At 39.3% G+C, this 15,292-nt stretch overlaps 1 protein-coding gene across 5 annotated transcripts in view; it reads left to right on the top strand.

Annotated features, from left to right (window-relative positions):
* The window catches only part of zfpm2a (zinc finger protein, FOG family member 2a), a 105,154-nt gene that overhangs the window by 14,000 nt on the left and 75,862 nt on the right, over nt 1-15,292 (top strand). The window lies entirely within an intron of this gene.

Raw genomic sequence — 15,292 nt, 5'->3', positions numbered from 1 at the left:
GAATCACCAAGAGTTCTTTAGGCCCTTTCTCTTGTGTTTTGTGTAATGCAGCTTCTTTACCGCCTAGGTAGTTTCTACCATCAGACTGTTGTTTGAAGTCAGCAGAAGTCAACAATATTTGCTTTTCAGCAATTCTGGCCCACTATGTCTCTCTGTTGCATTTGAAAGTGTGACCAGTGTGGAGTCTCTATCAGTTTACTCCTTGGAAGAAATAGCTCAAATTATGTGTCTGGTTAGTCAGACTGATGATGAGGTCCTTGTAAGTGCGGGGTTGGTGCTCATTGTTGTCTTGGGGTAAAAAAAAAGATGGACAGCTGTGGTTGGGGAAGGGGATGAGCAGTAATTTGGGAGTTGGACAAAGAGGATGGAGGGTGCAGGAATAGTAGCAGCTCAAACCTGCTGGGGTGCGATCTCACCAAAGCTTCACAAATTGTCCAATCTCAGGCAACCAACCTACCAGAAAAAAAGTGACAGAGGGTATTGAAAGAAAGGAAAACACATACATTTCTAGCAGTGCCAGGCAACACCAGGCAGACCACCACTGATTATGATTATATACTGTTTTTGTAGAGTTCAAATATTTGATAAGAAACTTTTTAGCCTTACTAAATTAAGTCAACCATTTCCTTTTTTTTGTGCCTGTAAAATATCTCCGCATGTTTAAAATTGTCCTAAATTAGCAAAATTTCAACACCAACTCTTAATATTTAATGCCATCTTTTCTAATCAGAAACATATTTCAAGGGCAAGATCCAGAACACGTGTAATAAATCTGCTTCTATGCTCCTTGTACATTAGGCTTCTTCTTAGCAGTACCTCTACAGCCATAGAGCTCAGTAAATGAATTGCAGACAACCTATTCTCCATATTCTTCACTATACATTTGCCTATTTAAGCAAGCAATCATTGTGTATTTAAGTGCTATTTCTAATGGCATTATCCAATGATTCTGTATGAAAGCTGCTCCTTTGCTCCAGTTGAGGTATGTGTGGGTGGGTTAGAGGAAAGGCTGTGAGGCTGCTGAGACCCCAGCGTTATCAGCACCAGATGCAGGTTGACTTCAGAGTTTCAATGGAAGGTAAAGAGAGAGAGGGGGAAATTAATGAGAGCCATAAAGCCAGCAGGATAAATAATTAGCCAACTGGTTCTAAGATCCTTCCCTTCATTTGCGCCTGCAAATAATTTCTCTTGGCAAGGTTTATTTGTCAAAACTGCAGCATGATGCTAGTGGCTCATTTTTGTTGCAGTTGCAATCGTGTGCATTTTTATATTCACTTGTTGTTGTTTTTTTTTTCTGTGCTGCCCCTTCATCATTTGTCATGAATAACCAAGTGACAGGTTTTTCTGTCCTGCCACCGATAATTGGCTGGACTAGTGCTTCCTCCAAATGTGTGCAGCACAGACAGACTTAACAAAAGACAATTCAGCTGTCATAACGTTCTTCATAAATCAACTGGATGAGGGTGTCATATTTGTGTCCACATTTTGTTTAGAATAATCAGAAAGACATAATGTTGCTTGTATACTAGTGGTTGATGTTTCCCAACTGAGCTTCTAGAACAGTGTGCGTTGTGAAACACATTTTTGTGTGCAGATACAGCACCAGACATGCTTAAAACTGCAGTTCTGTCCAACAACTGATGTCATTTCACTGAGCTGATGGCTACTTTGCCATGCCCTTGTCAGGATCAAAGCTAATTTTTTGCTGCATTCGAGGACATTTTATGCAGGTGTACTGTGTGTTGATCTGAAGTGTTTACATGCAGTTCCCTCCCTGAGGATTTTGTAATATTGTTGTCACACTATATGGAGCACATCCGCTTGTATTGTTCTAATACTCCAGCAGTCGGTTTAAAAAGAGCTGAGCAATCACTGAAAGACTTGCATTATCCTCCAGTCTTTGATCGTTATTCATGTTTCAGCGCAAAGTAATCTTCCCCTCTAATCTCTTTCACAGATATAAATAAACAAGTAATGCTCCAAACGAGAGAGAGCACATGAGTGAACATCCAGAGGATTATGGTAATTTGTGAATAAATAGAGGTGTTTAAAAAAATGTGACTTTTTATTAAGATTGTAATAAATGTGTTTTCACTCCATGAACCCAGAGAACGTAATAAGTAAATATTATTTCATTCAGATATTCTTTGCGATTAAATGATGGCGTGATGATCTTTTAATGTATTTTGGCAGATTTAAAAAAGCTTTCCAGTTTTACTTACTTTTACACCCTTGTAAAATATGGTATTCTATATCAAAATCCCCCCCTGACAATTATAGAAGATATAAATTCCTAAGATATCTGATGATTGCTATCCATTTTAGATTATTCTTTTTGTCATTCAATTATCCATTCTATGGGCTGACTTCACGTCCCAATCACATGGAGCAGAGCAATTCATAGACAAACATTGAACTTAATATATAAATAATCATTGGACCAAAAAATGCGATAAAAGATATTTAGAACAGCTACAGTATATAGAAAAAGCAAATCTTCCAGCTAATGGTCTGCTTTTGCGAGGCATAAGCATTAAATTGAGAATTACAGTTAAAAAGTCCTTGGTGTAGGTTTGATATAAAATGAAAAGCCCCAATTATTAATACCATCCAAATCAAGATGTCCATATTGCTGATTGATATTTAGTACTGATTTTTTTTGTCATCTCTTTGAACTTGACATTTGGTAAGTCAGAAATCAATTATGTCTCGTTCCCAAATGAAAGGCTGAAAAAAAAAACTAGTTTAGGACTTTAAAGTCAGACTCGTTCGCCTTTGACACGGCACATTACAAAGGGAAAGGAAAATCACACTGCATACCTGATCCATAAAAAAGCCTTTGAAATGGATTGCTGGGTGGGATCCAGTCTGGCACAAGTCATGGCATTGATGGCACAGCCCCTGGGCACAGGGATACTTGGCCTGGACAAGACGGTTGCTGGGCCCATATCAGTGGGCACTGGCCCATCCTTTGGGAGCTCCTAAGCCATGCCGTCTGAAGAAGAACTGATGGGGTTGGCAGCACATATGGGCATGCTACGGGTTTTATTTCAGTCAAAAACAGCCCCGATGTTATCGCCTTCAGTCACCGGCACAGCAGCATCAGCAGGGCTGACCGAGATGATTAGACTTCACAGATTAAAAGCCTTCCTGCAAATTAACTTCAAAACAAAAAAACATTCTTTGGTTCCATCTGCACTGTTTCTCGTTAGTATCACGTACATACATCCCAGGTGCACAAATCTAATTGCAAAGCACCATTTCTATCTTCCATGTTGTGTTGGGTTAACAATTTGTTTCAGCTAATTGGAAATGTTACTTTAACTGTGCCTATACGTTAGCTTATCATAAATGATATTGATATGATGAGCCTGAATTCAGCTAGCCTCTGCTGTTTTTTTTATGGTAAAAAAAAGTTGACAGCTGCAACAGTTTTCAGATGAAGTTCATTTAGAACCATCCACGGGGTAATAAAACTTCCACCTTTGATGAGAAGTTGAAAAGAGTGTTTCACTGTTAGCTTGGCAAAACATTAGACATGGCTGCAGGCAGGCAGGGGCAGGCTAGGGATCGAGCTGTTTTAATAGGGCTCATCCAAAGGTGACTAGAGCACTTCATGCACTGAACCTTAGGTGTGAGCTGGGGCTGCTAGTACATATCTTTTGTCTTTCATTATCTTTATTTCCTTATTATTTTAAATGGCCGGTGTGTGTTTTTTTTTTCTTCACAAGAAGCTTTTTTGATATCCATTTAGATTGGAGCTTCATTAAAAACCTCAAACAATGGAGTGACTTCTAATTAAGAAGCGCCGCATCTGGCCCCTGGCACCCTATCCCGTTGTTCCATCTATTTTGCTGGGGAGAATTCATTTGTTTCTTAATTAAGAAAAACACCAATAGCGTGAAAAATCTGCTTATGGTACCTGAATCCTAATTAGTTAAATAGTGAGGGGAAGAGGAAAACACATTCCAGTAGCCCTAGAAATGAACTCAGAGCTGATAAAAATGAACTAACTAGCCTTGCATAAATCGAAGCTGGGGAGAAAGTGTACCATCATTATGGCTAAGACAATATGCAAACTATCTTCAAAGAAATCAAATTGCCGGAATGTTTTCATTTGCATGTATTAACCATTAACATAATGAGGAGAAGTGACATTGGACCCGGATTGTGTGTCTGTTCGGATTGATAACTCTGCTGCATCTGCAAATAGTCTTCTCTGCAAAATTATGCTAGCAGTCAAATCAGTGTTGAACTGTGAAGGGAGAGGGAGAGTGATGGAAGAGGGAGAGAAAGACAGAGACAAACAGAGGGAGAGAGAGAGAGGAGGCTTTTGCTCTTTTTGTTTTATCAGTGAGCTCTGTTCAAACCTGGTGCAGTGTTGAATCGGAGCCATCATCCTCTGACAGCTATCCTTAAACAGGAAGAGGCTGCGAGTCATTGTCTCTAAGGCTCTGCAGAAAGCTGTGTGCGTTTCATCTGTGTGTGTTTGGGGGCAAGGGGATGTGCCCATGTGGCCGCGTGCTGGAGACAGACCTCAAGTGGGCACACTTCACACACTTCACCCCCCCCCCCACCCACACACCCACACACACACACACACACACACACACACACACACCTCATACATATCAGACACACGCCTGCACACAGACTTGTGCATGTGTGTCTCCCCCCCCAAAAAAAACACATCTTAGTGCTTCCAGGATACCAAAGACTCACTTATCTGTTCCGTAATGTTTCAACATGGCCCACATTGGCGAGTTGATGGGCAGCCAGCATACAGTACTGTGTGCTCTCCTACTGCAGGCATCATACAACAACTGTCTTCAATATTCAAATCATTTTTTCCAACATGCTACTTCCCAGGATCAGCCTCTTAGGTCGAATTATTCAATTAAGTGTCTGTTTATTACTGATACCAAAGCTGTGTGGCGGCTCTACTTATCACCTTTTTTGCAGATTGGTGTTCTTGCAGAATACCACCATAAAGATTGCCTTGGCTGTAATTAAAATGGCAGAGAGACAAATTTGGCGCAGGGCTAAGACACGGGGAAATGAAGGTGGTAGGGGGAGAATTGCAGGGGCTATATTCTGTCATCCAATGGAAGAGTCGAAATGTTGTAACCGCTGAATTTTGGTCAGAACACTACTGTACACCACACTGGGGCAGGTATATGAAAAGAGAAACGTATGGTGCTTGTGTTGTTATCATGAGGCATTTTTGTTCTGAGAATGATTCTGTATGACTCTTAGTCAATCAAGCAGAATTTAGGAGTGGAAGATAGTTTGTGTTGCAGAGCGGATGCATCCAAACGACAGCCGGGCTTGCATCCATCCACAGGCCTGTGTGTTTGATGAGATATTGGCAAGCTACGGGGACACGTGTTCCTGTGCCTCGTGGCAAACATACCTTTCACTGTCTTTGACTCCACCAGCCTGTGTGACTTCTCAGAGAAAAAATATGAAAGAAATCAAAGCGCCAATAAGCTGAGGGTGTTAAGCCTGAGCGGAAAAAAAGAGAAAGAAAGACCCTAGCGACTTTGGATTTTGACAGAATCTTCATGCGCTCTCTGACAAAAATTTGCATTGTTATCAGAGATAACTAGTGATGTTTTTACTTGGTAGTACATTTTTGTGAAATATGTAAAATGTAAACCGAGCCTCTAACGATCCCCTTAATGACGAGGATCTTGGTTTTTTTCCTCCGAATCGCGTCTTAGCGGCTTCTCAGTGCAGGGTGTCTGATATCCGAATATTAAAAGGGAGTTTCAAGCTCATCTGCAAATGTGATTTGCACATATCACACTTCTGCAGTCGTCAAGCTGCTTCATCGCCAAGCTTCTGAGCAAAGAAGGCTGGGGAGGGGAGGGAGAAAAAATAAAAAGAAAGATGCACATATGGGTTGCTATTGATGTATTCCATTTCTGACCTAATTTAAATCCTTGCCAGGAAGCTCATATGCATACTGTACATTTGCTAAATTACAAAGTGTAAACCTTGCCTCCTCACAGAGACAGGTGTAAACATCAATGTTGTCATAATGCATCACAAGTAAATATGATAATGGTGCCATGCTGCAATAGAGCACAAAATAATTTGGACATCATTTTGATGCCTGAGGGGCCCAGGGGAATGCCCTGCAGAATGAAGGTGGCCCATTGACATGCTATACACGCCAAGATATAATTATTGCCGCCTGTCTTTGTTCCTCCCAAGCTTCCTCTCAGAGCACTAGTAATTTGCTTGTGATATTTTGGTATTCTTTAGAATTGACTTATTCTCTGTGGACTTGAGTATTACATGGTTTAAATGAAGATGCAAAGAAGTTGCTCTAATGCCACATTCCAAGATCAGAAATAAGCATTGATAATACATATTGGAATTTATGAATTATCAGCCTAATGCTGTTATATAGTTATATATTTGTATCAGCATACATGTTGTCCAGTATGCATATATTTGACAGTTCTTTTTTAATTAAAGAAAGTACTTAGAAGTGATGTTCTATTTGAACATAAACATGGAATTAAGACATTTGTTTCCTGCAAAGCTCTACCTTGGTAACAATGTTCTTTATATTGATCTTTAAGTGTGCATAAACTGCAGGTTTAATACTTTGAGAAAAATAAATAAACTGAAAAATTGACATTGTTTTAAAAATTCCCTAAAGTACATCTGGATTCAGGAACTATAAGCATAACACCATTGCAGGAAATTTGAAGCAAGTAGTCGGACAGTATTTTGTAAATTCAGATTTTATAATTAATGTGAGATTCTGACACCTAAACAACTTCTGTTTCTTTCCATTTTGGTCGTCATCGCTTGCTATCTGTGCGGAACATTGCTGATAATAAGGGCAATGCCAGAATATCTTTAGGGTATGCAATGTGTGGAGCTGCGGTTTGTTGTCATGATAATCCCCTCATTTGTAATGTCGGGATCAGCAGGTTACGGCTCTCCACTTGACTGCCATGTCAAGACTTGGGACTGGCGAGGTGGATTGTCATTTCTGAAGCAATATTTTGACAGCGCCTTCACTTTACTCGTATGCTTCAGCTCAAAGGTCAGAGCTGTGCCACTTCCATTTACTGTGTGTGAACACTCGTTCCCTCAGGAGCTCTCTACATCTCCCCCTGCAGTCTTTCTGTCTGACAAACACACGTGCATTAGTCCGTCTCTCAGCCTACCACAATTTAATTCACTTGTTTTGTGAGATAGATGTCAAGGCTAGTCCCACGTACAGCTTTGTACAGGGTCTAAAGCTGCCAAATTGAAGGAAAATTACAACTTATAAACCTTTATGATAGAGTAAAGGAAAAAGGCAGCGCCATTCAGTTTAGCTCACTGCAATACCTCTTTCTCCTCCTGCAATCATTCCAATTAGTGTACCGCAAAGACAAACACCTCTCCTTCAGTCAGTGTGGTTCTGGCTTATATCACACAGACATTGCTGTTTTTTTTTTAAACGTAGTCAAGTAGGATTGTAACTACTGCACAATGTCTCAAAGGTGTAGCTGTCATCCATTTTTCTGTGTGCTTAGTGACACTTCTTATACACTCAAGCAGGTAATGTCAACCAAATAAGGCATGTGTCAGTAATACAAAAAGACATTGTTGCTGCTCTTTTGTTACCTGCTCTGCCAGCTATCATATAGAAAGTGATGGAGTGACGGTGTTTTGGAGTACCGTGCAGCTTCCAGAGCCCCAGGGGTATTATGGGTGTAAATCTCCCTCACACAGTTCTGCTCAACGCCAGGGAGAGCATCATCATTAGCCGGAGCAGATGGGGGGCTTCAGCCCTGTTTTTCTCTCTCCTCTGCCCGCCTATACTGCTGGAATCTGGTTTCTGATACAATGCGAGAGGAAGTCAGCAACAGCCAAGCTTAGAAAATGAATGATGAAATCCACATGAAATCAGATGAAAGCTACAGTACACACATAAGAAGGAAATCTGATTCATCATTTATTTGTGAAGTGATAATAGTGGAGCTTTGCTGAAGTGTGTGTTCTGTAAAGTCTGTGCTCTTTGTTTTGGTTTCAAGAAAGTAGCACATGAGATGGGCTGTAACTTCCAGTGAAGGCTCAAAATAAGATGTCTTGTTATGGAACAACAAGAATTTAATAAAACTATTATGGTAATGTGTGTGCATTAAGAAATATCAAACATTTTCAGTGTGACCTTGAATTATTAGTTATAATCTAATTTTGGTCTGACAAATAAAATACATTTAAAGACTTCATCTTTTGTTCTGAGAACTCTTGATAGATATTTTTAGTAGATTTTTTCTGTCCTTGATAGAAAATATAATTTTTATTTTTAATGACCGTTATGAACTGTTTAACCATTAGCCTATATTTTGAACTTTTTAACTACACTGTTTTCAATATTTCCCATACATACATATTCTTAGGCTCTTAATGTCTATGACAACTCACAGACTAGTCAACTTTTTATAAGAAATATTTTTTTAAGTCTGTGAATTAAAAAATTAAATTGCATGTATACGCAACAACGCAGCAGACTACCATTGTCAGATATTTCATAAAGAGCCAATATCCAGGTGGTATATCAGTTAAAGCTTGATTCCGTGCAGCTAATCAGTGCAATCATTTATCAATGAGGGGTATTTATCTCCATCAGCCACTAGCTCTCCATTGATGCAGCAGTATTTAACAGTGTGCTAGAGGCCTGCTATCCAGGGAGCTGTGTGTGTGAGTGCATGTGTGTGGTGTCTGAAGCACTGGCAGAATTCTAATCTTCCAGCAAGAAGCTTCACATGGCCAGATCGAGAATTAGAAGGGAGGCTGACGGGGGAGGGAAGGGGAGGAGGAGAAAACCCGTCTCGGTTTGTGTTTTAAAGGACAGTGCTTTGAATGTCATTTGACAATTTCCTTTTAATTAGAACTAATTTACAGAAAGATGCCCACCAGCTAATCTTTACAGGATAATTAACTTCTATTTTCTTTACTTTTAATTAAAAAGTGGAAAAGATTTAGCTGATCCATAAAGAATTGTTCTTTTGAAATGTTCATCAGACTTCACACTTCTTTTGGCATTGGTAATATTTAGATCCTATCTGCTTCTCACAGTCTCTACTGAGTTATTGCTATGATTTTCTACCCCTTATCCGAGGTATTAAGAAGTGGAACTATCAATAGTGGAAATAGGAACCAGAGGAGAATTAGAATTGAATTAATGAAGAATTTATTGCAAAAGGAACCCCCAATCCTTCATAATACTGGAATGGAATTGACATCTTAGATATATCCATTTCATAGAAATTCCTTGATTGGAAAATATTGTTTTATCTTTTATTTGATACAGTAATCATTTTGCTTTTTCTGAAAGCTCCTCATTACGTTCGTTGAACAGTCAGTCAACTAAAAGATAATTGTTGCAGAGGCAGTTTTTGCATTTACTATATTTCTATTTCGGTCCCCCGAGACTTGTGCACCCCTACCTCTCAGATTAAACAGCCCCATTATATTTAAACGTTGAAAACAGAGAGAAGTGTTTGATGCTGCTACACGATGGAAACCCCAATCGGCCTCATCAGGACTGGTGGAGAAAAAGTATTTTCTTGCCACTGTTAGCTCCTTCCAAAAGACTTTACTTAGTGGAGATAAAGTGAGCCAATATGAGGTGAGCATGCAATAGACAGAGCTTCCACTCGTCTGCAGACGAGCCAATGGCTGAAGATGGATGCCCCCACTTAACCATGATAGCTCCCTGGAGGAGCCTCAGTCAATGGCTTCATTAAAAGTGAACGTTCTGGTGAAAAGCTCGCTTATAAACCAGTAATTAAGACCCCACAAATTTTACCTGCTTTGTTTCAGCTGTCACATCTGGTGTACAGCCACATTGTTAACTTTTATTTCCTTATAAGTAACAAAATGACACTAATAAATCATTCAGTTAGAGGACAAGTAAATGAGCAACAGGAAGGATTCAAAGATTCTCAAATACAGCAGCATAGTAACTTAAAAAGCATTTGTTTGTGAGGGCAACTTTTTGTTGCCCACACAAAGCAACACAAAGCAAATGTTACCCGTCAAAAGATGCATAAGCTAGGCCCATAGTCATTTGAAGACCGGCTTTGTGACTTTCATGGACCAAACCTTGTACCAGTGTCCACTTGGATTTGGGTGTGTGTGTTTGTAAACTCTAGAAAGGCAAGTACAGGCAGTAGAGTGAAGCAGGACCCAGCTAACTCCACAGAGAAACTGGCTGGCATCTGCTGAAGCCCTCGGGCATGCTCAGAGGTGCCTCCAGCATTTTAATGGCATAGTCAAATGCCAGCATGTTTTTATGCCTTTCCAATTTAAATTCATTGGATAAAGAAGTAAGAACGTGTTTTTCCCCTTCAACAGTCCAGACAGAAACACTGGGCGCAACAACACAGAACTTAGAAACTCTGCAAACATGATGGGATCCAACGTTGTATCTGATTGGAAAAAGATACTTGACTGGAATAATGTTAGCAGTTTTTGAGAAATGTGATTAAAAATGAATGTCTGTCTTAGATTTTTTTTTTCTGAATCTGTGTCCATTAATCTGGAAATAGTGATATTAACAGCAATCTTTCATTTCAGCTGGTGTGTGTTTCAGTCTAACTGCATGAAGCATACTTATACAGTACTGTACATTTTGTGAACCATCTAGATGGATGATTGAAATAGATTAGATTTAGATGCCTTGTCATTTTTAGCCTCACAAAACCTTGATTCATTCATATGTGGGATATGAATACATTTATTTATCCCCTCAATGAGCTAGCCCCCCTCTTTTCACCGCAATTTTTAGCAGAGCATTGGTGCTGAGTTCTCAAGCAGTTTGTTGACTGTTGATTGTAAGTGCCTGAATTTAGGAAGGCAGCCATTTCTAATCACGAGAATTACATTGCTTAGCAACCGGAAAATCAAGTTAAACAATACCATTGCTTATTCTTGGTCACAGATTGCAGCTCTGAAAACACATCGGTCTTCACTGAAGCTGTTCCCCACTCCTCCCAGAATACACACAAAAATACACACACCTGACACACACACTAACACACACCTGACACACACACATTAGCCATTCACAGAAAATACACAAAATGATTTACTTTTACTTCATAGTCTTCGACATGGTCTTTTTTTTGTTACTTTTAGGCATTATTAAAAAAAATAAAAATCATTTGAGGGTTTCTGTACCATATTAAGCTACAAAGAGCTACATAAATTGTATCTATTTAATTAGAGTGATCAAGGATTAAATTATAGCCTTCAGCCCTGTTACATATACTATAAGTCTTCTCCAAGGCTGAGGGAGCCCCCTGCTTCCCAAAGGTCATTAGAGCTAAGGAGAATGGCCCCCAGTCTCTCTGTGTCTCTCTCCACTTTCTCCTCCTACTCTTTCCTTTCTCCTTCATCCATCTCAACCTTCTATGCCAGATTAGACAAATTGTTATTTCTATTTTAACACTGTTCTATTGGAGAGAGAGTAGTGTACTTACCCATGTTTAAACATATGAATGTGTTACTACCTAACGAGCTAACTTGAGACAAAGTCTATATTTGAATATCTCCTCCCCTGCAGAAGTTCGAGGACTCTTACCTACTATGTGTTTACCTGAAGTGAAGAAGGCCCAGTATCATTGTTGTCACAAAGGGCCTCAGTCACAGGGAGCGGAGTTGGCAGAGACTGAGCCGTATGGCCCTGTTGGATTTTAGGGCTGCATTACGCATTCATGTTTAGTCTCAGGTGCTACGTTTTATCCCCAGGCCAGCTTGGACACAATTTCAATGAACCTTTTGGATGAAAAACTGTATAGGTGTGAGCAAAAATGATTTCCATGCTTATAGAGATCTGCCGCTTTGTTCTGTCAGATTCAATTACCTCACCTCTAATTATGGTGCTATAGAGGAGGCTGGGTTTGTGATCCACACATCACACTGTGGAGCCTGCTGATAATGTGAGGTATCGCTATCACAGCCCGGCCACAAGCGCCCCACATTGCAGACGCCTGAAAACACATTCCATGGAATACAGTTTTGCACATACACACACTTGTGTGTATATGCAAAGTCATTAAGTGCTTTTTTAAGTTTTATTTACCATGACAAGAAAAGTGCTTCATGTGTGTTTCACTTAATTTTTCTATTCCATTAAGGCACAGACTCATTTACAAAGAACTAACCCAAAAAATTTGCTTATTGTCAGCTATGTTGTCATTCTCCTCTTTCCTGCTTCCCTAACTAACGACTTATTAATCCTCTGTCCATCATATGGTCTCAGAGTTTCACCCCATTTTATAGACTCGGTGGGGGCATTACCATATTCCTCTCCGGAGCTCTACTCCGCATGACCGATCCCTATCAGACAGAGGCCATGCCATGAACAAAAGAGCCACTGTGATCAAGCCTGCTTTCAGCTAAACCAATGTCTCTATTAGCATTGGCTGCCCCTGCTCCATGATTGTTTGAACAGGGCTGTGATTTTTCTCTGTAGTTGATGGAGGAAGAGTCTGATGAATGCAGATGATACAGTTCAGGGCTCTGGGATACCTGTACACTGACTGTGAACAGTTTCCTTCAGTATCCTCCTCAAATGAAGGAGTCTTTAGGTTTAGATGATTTTACAAACCAAGCCTTTCAAAAATGTAGTTTATGAGTTAACCCTTAAACAGAACAGCTGTGAGACCTAATAGTGTAGATGATTAAGACTTTCTCTACTATTCTAATGATTGTTATTTCCTACTATAATTGAGTGGTTCCAAATGTGTTTTTGCGTGTGACTTCTTAAAAGGACTTATCACAGGTTATACTGTATTAATAATGAGTATTTAACAGTTTAATTAAAAAGTGATTTAATCTAAAGGACATTGACAAGTAGAAGTGTTTCAATATCAAGTATTAACAAGGATAAAACCTGAGAGAAAGAATGATTTTTTAAACATGAAAATAATTGTATGTAACAGAATTATTTCTATTTACTCGTCTGAGCAAAGCAGCATTTAGTGGTCTCTTTTAGTTTTGTATCACTCAATTATTTTTTATTTATTAATGTATTCAGTTGCATTTTTGGTAAGATTTTTGGAAAGTACTGTTTGTTTAAAAATATTTATTTCTCTTTTAGTCAATTGGACTATGTGGCAGACATCACATTAATATACATAAATGTATCTAAAAAAAAGCCTTAAAAAGTCTTATGTTCAGTTGGGTGTAAAATTATTTTATTTTGGTTTTCAAGCTGACTTTGTTGTTGTTGGGGTTTTTTGTGTGATGTGTAACTCAGACTCTCTCAATGGTGTCATTGGCCATCTGAACTCCAGAGGAGGCTTGATAAAAGGGTGAAGCAGCAGACATTCCTCTGGCCCAATTCATCAGCAGAACCTATAGAAATGCACCAACAAGCGTGGGTCACACAGTGAATGTGACAGGATTTTAAACAGTACACAACTAAATATAGCAGGACGGCCACTATCAGAAAATGAGTTAGGAGTGTGGTGCAAGTCGTTTAGAAAGTCATTATTCTTATCATTGCTGTCTCTGAAATAATTTCAGGTCTCTCCATGCAATGAATACTGTATAATAAACTAAACATGTGAGAATGCGCACAAACTTTCATAATCTACATGGTCTCTAAGAAGTAGCCAATATCATCCTTTAATGTGTCTGACTGGATGGAGTATTTAATTTCACCATATTCAGTAAGACCCGCAGTATCTCTATCAGTTTGAAAATGCTCCATTTAGTTACTATCTGTTCGAGTAGGGAAGTAAGATGCCCTTATTCTGAGTCTATTAAACCTCATTTCTATCTCATCTTATCTGCCTAATCTTTGTGTCTTATTGACCATGAAGTTTATCTTTAATCTCCCTTTACCCTTATTATCTCACAACACTGTAGGTCTATTTTCTATGGTGCAACAGTGCTGCTGTATTTGACCACAACAGAGGAAGAATCGTTTAGTTGTACACACAGTTCTTATTCAGCTGTGTAATGGAATGTGTACAGAGTGTGTGTATAGAAATGTATTTCCCCGCTTTCTTTCACACTGTCTTCAATTGCCTTGGCAGAATTTTTTTAACGCCAGTCATACAATCTCCCCTTGATACTGCGATATTTATCTCTCAGTATCATCTTAAGCGATGGTAGACTCATCGAGTCACTTCACGCCTCACTTCACTCCAGCAAATCAGCAGAAGGCATCAGATAAGATCGTAAAAATGAAACCTTATTTAAAAGCAGCACTCTGCCTCCACAGTGTCTATGAGAGATCTGTGTGCTAATTCTTTTCATGTCCAGGGCTCCTGCAGATTTAGGCTTCTACAAAGGAGTAATTTATAACTCTAATGAAAAGAGCAAGCAGTTTGTGGACATCAGGGGGGTCTTTTATGAGACTTAGTGAAAGAAGAAAGAGGAACAGGAGAGCACCACCAGCTGAGGGGGCTCACTCTTGCTACAATAAAACAAACACATTGAATGGTGTCGAGAGGGTATCAGTGCACTCTGTTTGAGCTCCAGGATAATGCACAAGGGGCTGTATCATAGCTCATGGATGATAGGCAGAAATTGCAACACCATCCACATCTAGTAGGCAGCAGGTAGCAAATTCATATGTTTATTTAGTTCAGTTTATTAAGGAATAGAATATAGGTTTAATGTCTGAAGTGCATTTATTCTAAAATAAACTAACCTTGGAGTAGAAGCGTTCCATCACTTTGCTTTGGTAATTCACGTGTAGACATTGGAGAATAATTCTGGCTTGGAAGAGGAGTTGTGCAAGATGCGCATTATTTTAATCGTGTTCAAAGGCAGAATGAGATGTTTTTTAGTACTAATATATTCAGGTAGCAGTACAGTAATTCCATCAACACCCTTGATTGAAGCAAAATGGTAATATGCAAATACCAAAAGAGATGCACAGCTACAAGCGAAATCATTTAGATTTAAAGAAATAATATTGCACAGAGGCTGGAAAACATTAATCACTTGGAAAAGTGTCTCCTTTAAGATTGCACCGGTGTATTACCTCGAGGCATGGAATGTAAATGGAAAATCAACATTGTACCCTATGATAAGGCTAACAAATTAATAAAAGTATTTTCTTTTCTCCTCCCTTGTGGATGCCTGTACGAAATGAACTTTTTTTCCCCCTTCTCCCTATTATCTGTGAGAGGTTTAGTGTTGCAGGTTGTAGGATTAAGGTGGCACTCACCTTGGCTGCATGTCAGCTTGTTTTTCAGACTGCATACAGCCTCAAAAGGTTTTCTTAGTGCGTGCAGAAGTTTGTAAAATATTA

Source organism: Labrus bergylta, chromosome 8, assembly GCF_963930695.1.
Source record: "Labrus bergylta chromosome 8, fLabBer1.1, whole genome shotgun sequence".
Lineage (NCBI taxonomy): Eukaryota > Metazoa > Chordata > Actinopteri > Labriformes > Labridae > Labrus > Labrus bergylta.
The sequence above is the reverse complement of the archived record's forward strand: the minus strand, read 5'-3'. Positions and strand labels throughout refer to the sequence as shown.